The sequence below is a fragment of the Eumetopias jubatus genome, unplaced genomic scaffold, assembly GCF_037043125.1.
Source record: "Eumetopias jubatus isolate StellerSeaLion01/CBP00866 unplaced genomic scaffold, mEumJub1_p1.0 scaffold_1, whole genome shotgun sequence".
In the NCBI taxonomy this organism is placed as follows: domain Eukaryota; kingdom Metazoa; phylum Chordata; class Mammalia; order Carnivora; family Otariidae; genus Eumetopias; species Eumetopias jubatus.
Genome location: NW_028274807.1, coordinates 105,891,326 through 105,898,080, shown reverse-complemented (window position 1 = coordinate 105,898,080; position 6,755 = coordinate 105,891,326). Strand labels below are relative to the sequence as shown.

The 6,755-nt window shown below is 43.7% G+C and overlaps 1 pseudogene; it reads left to right on the top strand.

Moving 5' to 3' along the window:
- The first annotated feature begins 1,249 nt into the window (after positions 1-1,249).
- LOC114209036 (elongation factor 2 pseudogene) lies at positions 1,250-3,550 on the top strand (annotated as a pseudogene).
- The last annotated feature ends 3,205 nt before the right edge of the window (positions 3,551-6,755 follow it).

Genomic DNA, 6,755 nt, shown 5'->3' with positions numbered 1-6,755 from the left:
GAGGATGGGGGCTTTGGGGTTTGGCTGGAAGTAAAAAAGGTAAGAGCACAAATGTGGGGAACATTCTTCCAGCTGTCCTGGAGATGAAAGGGGCCATAGGACAAGGCCGTTTTCTTTCCTGGCAAGGATGCTAGTGCAGTGAGGTTGAGTGAGGTTGAGAGTGGGCAGGAACCACATCTGGAAATGTCTCTAACTTATTTAGGTCAAGGGTCCCTCTCAATTCCCTACTCTTCCCAGTCCTGCCTCTCCCCAGGAGCAGGCTGGAGGCATTTCCTTTACCTAGTATTTCACTCTTTCTCCTTAAGTTCAGCAAGTGGAGCTGACAGCACCCCAGGGGACTCCTACCATTTTCTCAGTCTCCAGGGAGATGCCTCCTGAATGAAAGGATCTAAAAAGAGATACACACACATTTATATATACGCCTTCCTGTTCTCTAAAGCACCAGAATATTTTCTGCTCTGCGCTCCCACACTCCACAGCCTCATTATCTTCTCTGAGATTTTTCTCTCCTTCCTCATACCACTGCCTCTGCTGCACCCCCACCACACACACACACACACACACACACACACACACACACACACACACACACACACACACACAGAGTTTCCACTGTTATCTCTGAGGGCTAGGAGAGTTACTGAGAAGAGAGGAGCATTTCTAGAGCTTCATCTACCTCAATTTGGTCTTAGCCTCAATGTGTGAATACCAAGAAAGCTGTTCCCAGAAATGCTGGAGGGAACATTGCTCTTTCCCCAACCGTGTTCACTCTCCTCCAATCCTCCCATCAGTCACTGAGCCCATTACTCATTTCAAGGCTTTTTTTTAAACCTAACTTTCTTCAGTCAAAGGCAACCACAAAAACTTTGAGCTCCTTTTCCTACCCCCCAACCCTTTGCTCCATTCTCCTATCCCCCTAATTAGGGAGACTATGCTGGTTTTTCTATTTTTTCCCATTAGTGAGATACAAAGCTAACAGTAAGACACCACAGGGTGTTCAAAAAGTCAGATACATTTGTTTGTAAACAGTATTTTAGTTACTATCCAAATAATATGCTAAATGATTTTCTTCAACCTCCAAACCCCTCCTCAGGTGAAGCATTTCTAAATATAATGCAATGGGTCCAACTGTTAATCTGAAAAGTACAATAAAAACACCATGAGAGCTCTTCTGCCATCACCACCACCATCCTTGGCAAAACTCACCTTGCTCAGATCTTCCTGGGAGAATCCACCGCCATACACCACCATGACGAACTTCACAGTATACCGGATCGGGGCCATCATGGAGAAGAAGGCCAACATCCAAAACATGTCCATCATTGCCCACGTGGACCATGGAAAGTCCATGCTGATGGACTCACTGGTGTGCAAGGCCACTGTCATTGTCTCCGCCAGTACTGGGGAGACCCGCTTCACCAACACCTGGAAGGATGAGCAGGAACGCTGCATCACCATCAAGTCAATAGCTATCTCCCTCTTCTATGAGCTCTCAGAGAATGACTTGAACTTTATCAAGTAGAACAAGGATGGTTACGGCTTTCTCATCAACCTCATCAACTCCCCCGGGCATGTGGACTTCTCCTCGGAGGTGACTGTTGCCCTCCATGTCACTGATGGTGCCTTGGTGGTGGTGGATTGTGTGTCTGGTATGTGTGTGCAGACAGAGAGAGAGATGGCGCTGTGGCAGGCCACTGCTGAGCATAGCAAGCCTGTGCTGATGATGAACAAGATGGACCAGGCTTTGCTTGACCTTCAGCTGGAGCCTGAGGAGCTTACCAGACCTTCCAGCACGTTGTGGAGAATGTCAGTGTCATTTCTACCTACGGGGAGGTTGAGAGTGGCCCCATGGGCAACATCATGATCGACCCTGTACTTAGGACTGTCAGCTTTGGGTCTGGACTCCACAGTTGGGTCTTCACCTTGAAGGAGTTTGCAAAGATGTATGTGGCCAAATTTGCTGCCAAGGGCAAGGGCCAGCTGGGGCCTGCTGAGCAGGCCAAGAGAGTGGACGACATGATGAAGAAGCTGCGGGCTGACCTGTATTTTGATCTAGCCAACAGTAAATTCAGCAAGTCAGCCACCAACCCTGATAGCAAGAACTACCACAGATATCCTGCCAGCTCATGTTAGGCCCTATTTTCAAGGTGTTTGATGAGATTCATGAATTTCAAGAAAGAGGAGACAGCAAAGCTGACTATGCCTTCAGCCATGTGTTCTTAGGTCTGGTGTCCACTGGCCTGAAGGTCAGGATCATGGGGCCCAACTACACCTCTGGGAAGAAGGAGGACGTGTACCTGACGCCCATCCAGAGGACAATCTTGATCATGTGCTGTTACATGGAGCTGATTGAAGATGTGCCTTGTGGGAACATGGTGGGTCTGGTGGGTGTAGAACAGTTCCTGGTGAAGACTGGCACCATCTCTACCTTTGAGCATGCCCAAAACATGCAGGTGATGAAGTTCAGCCTGAACCCCATTGTCCAGGTTGCTGTGGAGGCCAAGAATCTGGCCGACCTTCCCAAGCTAGTGGAGGGGCTCAAACAGCTGGCCAAGTTAGACCCTATGGTGCAGTGTGTCACTGAGGAGTCAGGGGAGCATACCATTGCAAGCACTGAGGAGCTGCACCTGGAGATCTGTCTGAAGGACCTGGAGGAGGATCACACATGCATTCCCATCAAGAAAGCTGACCCCGTAGTCTCATACCATGAGACTGTCTGGAGTTGAATATGCTCTGACTATCTGGAGAACTCTGTTCAAGTTCTCCAACAAGCACAACCAGCTGTACATGAAGGCACGGCCCTTCCCTGATGGCCAGACATTGACAAGGGTGAGGTATCCGGGGCCAGGGCCAGGAGCTCAAGCAGTGGGCCCACTATCTGGCCAAGAAGTAGAAGTGGGATATGGCCGAGGCCCACAAGATCTGGTGCTTTGGCCCGGCGGCACTGGCCCCAATGTCCTCATTGACATCACCAAGGGTATGCAGTATCTCAACAAGATAAAGGATAGCGTGGTAGCTGGCTTTCAGTGGGCCACCAAAGAGCAGGCTCTGTGTGAGGAAAATATGCGTGACGTGTGCTTTGATGTCCATGTGACCCTGCATGCGGACGCCGTCCACTGTGGGAGTGACCAGATCATCCCCACTGCCTGGTGCTGCCTTTACAGTAGGAAGCTGACCACCCAGCCCTGGCTTATGGAGCCTATCTACCTTGTGGAGACTCAGTATCTGCAACAAGTGAAATTGGTGTCATCTATGAAGTCCTGAACAGGAAATGAGGTCATGTCTTTGAGAAATCCCAGGTGGCTGGCACCCCCATCTTTGTTGTGAAGGCCTACCTACCTGTGAATGAATCCTTTGGCTTCACTGCTGACCTGACGTCCAACACTAGTGGTAAGACCTCCCCCCAGTGCATTTTTGACCACTGGCAGGTCTGCCCAGGGATCCCTTCCACAACAGCAGCCACCCCAGCCAGGTGGTGGCCAAAACACAGAAGTGAGAAGGCCTGAAGGAAGGCATCCCGGCCCTGGATAACTTCCTGGACAATTTGTAGGCAGCCCTCCCCTGCAGCCCACCACCCTGGGTGGGACTCAACACAGCCCCTGCACACAGCTGACAACTGACCATAGCAACAAGCCCCCACATTCTCCATGACACTTTGAGACTGTCTGGTGATGCTCCACCTGACAGGTGCTGGGTCACACTCAGTGCCATCACTCAACATGAACTCTTGATGCCATTTCTTTTGATATTTATTTCAAGATTTCAGAAGCAACAGAAATGCCCTGACAGCAGGGACTTATTTGGCCGGTGGGGAAGTGGGATGAGACACTCAACACTTTTTTTTTTCATTTCAGAAACTCAAATGTCCAAAAAAAAAAAAAAGAAAAGAAAAGAAAGAAAGAAATGAAAGAAAAAGAAATATTAATGCACTAAGAGGTTTATTTTGGGTAAATGGCCCATAGTGGATTTTTTCTCAGAAAGGGGGAAGGAACAAGCGGGTAGACCTTTCTCTTTGGACAGAAGCTAGAAGGCAGGAAACTTTGTGCGCTGTCACCATGAGCATCTCCAGCTGTATTAGTGCCATTAGAATAATAAATTTGATATGGTGGTGACAAAAAAAAACCACTATGAGAGTATCCAAAAATCTGGAAACATAGATAAAATTGTGTATTCATGGTACTTGTTTAGATTAACAATTAAGCCCACTATTTTAAATGGAGCGATTCCTCACCTGAAAAGTAGTTGTAACTGAAAACAGAAATATAAGTTTCTCCTGTGCTGTCTGACATTACAAACACCCTGCATATTTCCATGTGATTAAAAAAACTTAACAAGTGGACAATACGATTAGTACACATTCCCCATATAGTCTTTGGAGCTAAATGGATTAACATAAGAGACATTTATCTACACATAAATCCTCCCATGAGGATGAACAATTCAAATTCCGAGTAAGCTTATAATATATTTATCAGGATATACCAAAAATAAAGATGATTTTGAATTTTGCATTTTAATGAAATCCTCGAGACCCCAATGAGAAGCCAAGTAGAAAAGGGTCATAGTGTCCTATTTCTATTTTTCTCTAAAAATAGAATTCCTTTTACATAAATATTCTATCTGTATTACACAATAAATCTAAATAAGTGAGAGAGAACTTGTGCTCAGAATCTTGTCACCTCAGCAGAGCTAACTTTTCGTTTGACACTTCTAGCTCTGGTGAGTCACTGCAATGAATACATTCTCCCATTTTCAATTAATACTATCTCAGAAGTGTGTTCCATGTAGCTATGTAGTCTTTGTAATTTGAATTTCAATACCTATACCATATTTTTAATTATTCCCCAGTTGTTGGGCATTTATTTTATGATCTTTTCCATAATAATTAACACTGTGGCCCTTATGAATTATTTCTTTAGAACATTCGAGGAAGTAGGATTAAATAAAGATCAAGGGGCTAGATGTGAAGAGGTTTTTATTTCACTCAGTGACCAACGGGTTTGAGGGCTTTGCACATGGCCTCCCACCTTTTCCATCAGAGACAGACAATCCTCTATCAGAGGTTTATCAAGTGGCTGCAGTCCCCTACTAGAATGCTAGGACAATCTCAGAGTCAATTTCAGAAAAATGTAGGCTTAAATATTATGAACTTTAACCCATATAAGCTTGCTATATGTTGCTACCACATGATTCTCAACAAAAAGTAACACCAGCACTTTCAGATGATAATAATTTTGCTGAAAAATAAAAGTGACCAAAGAGTGACATTTAGAAAGTTGTATGCCCCATCAATAAATGTAAAATTTGCATTTCTTTTATATTAGTGAGATTGAACTAGTTTTCATATATTTACTAGTTATTTCTTCTTGAATGAAATGTCTCTCTTTCCCCAGCTCATTTACTTGTAAGAATCTACTATTTTTGTATAAACATTTTATATAATAAAGATTTTAAGCCTTTTAAATATGTGCTAATATTTTCCAGTTTATTTTTTAATATAATTCTAACATCATGTTAATAAGCTATATCCACCTCCAATTCTCATAGTATTGCTTCAGAAAGCTTTGGATATAGACTTTGGTTCAAAGGGCAATTAATTTGTGTAAATCACTAACATACATGTTTCCATAGACAATTACACAAAATTGTCAAGTGTTGGGATTTTTACAAACCAGGATTAAATGATGGAAATATCTTTGGTCAATGCTAAATTTATGTAGTAACTCTTTTTTTTTGTACCATATAAACAGAATAATCAATTAATATAGGCTGGAACTTGAGGGAACCTCAATGTAGGTCATGGGGTTGGGGCTTGGGAATGTGGAGAGACAGGATCTGGGCCTTCTTGGGATGACATGAGATAAGGTCATGTGGTTTGGGATGGACAGATGACATGTGGACTGGAAAGAACTGAGTTAAGAGGAGTTTCTCTTTTCTGTCTTTCTACATTCTCTTCTCCAACCCTTTTCTGATCACCAGATCAGATTTCCATAGGAAGTAGTTTACAAATAGTTTTAGTGTCTCCCTTCATTTCCTTTCTCCCTTCCTCTCTTCCCAAACTCCCTTACTCCTTTTACTTTTCTTATGGCAGGACAGTGGAGTCAGACAATCTGGATCAAGGCCCTATCATTTGATTTTTTTTTAAGATTTATTTATTTGAGAGAGAGGGACAGAGGGAAAGAGAATATCAAGCAGACTCCACACTGAGTGTGGAGCCCAACGTGGGGCTCCATTTCAAGACCCTGAGATAATGACCTGAACAGAAATCAAGAGTCGGATGCTTAACTGACTGAGCCACCCAGGCTCCCCACTACCATTTGATTATTACTTGACTTTTGCCAGGTTACTTTTTGAGTCTGTTTCCTCATCTGTAAAATGGAGACAATAATAGTCCCTATTTCTAGAAGGCTTTAATCTTTAATGAAGATTAAAGAAGAAAGTGTTTAAATGATTAACACAGTATGGTAGACTACTTTATTCACAAATATTTGATGCTCCTACCTGGAGGAGGATTAGATTTTCCAATCCTACTGATGTCAGCCCTGGCCATTAGTCTTGATTTAGTCAATGAAATATGAATAGAGGTGACATATGACACTTCGAGGCAGAAAATTTAAGAGCCAGTACACAGTTTGCCATGTTTTCTTTTCCCTCTGCCATAATGACCAACAATGTTCCAGCCAGAAACTGTTCTATCACTCTGAGTCTCAAAGTGAAGAGGATGTAGAATAGTCACAGTCAACACACAGTGGGCA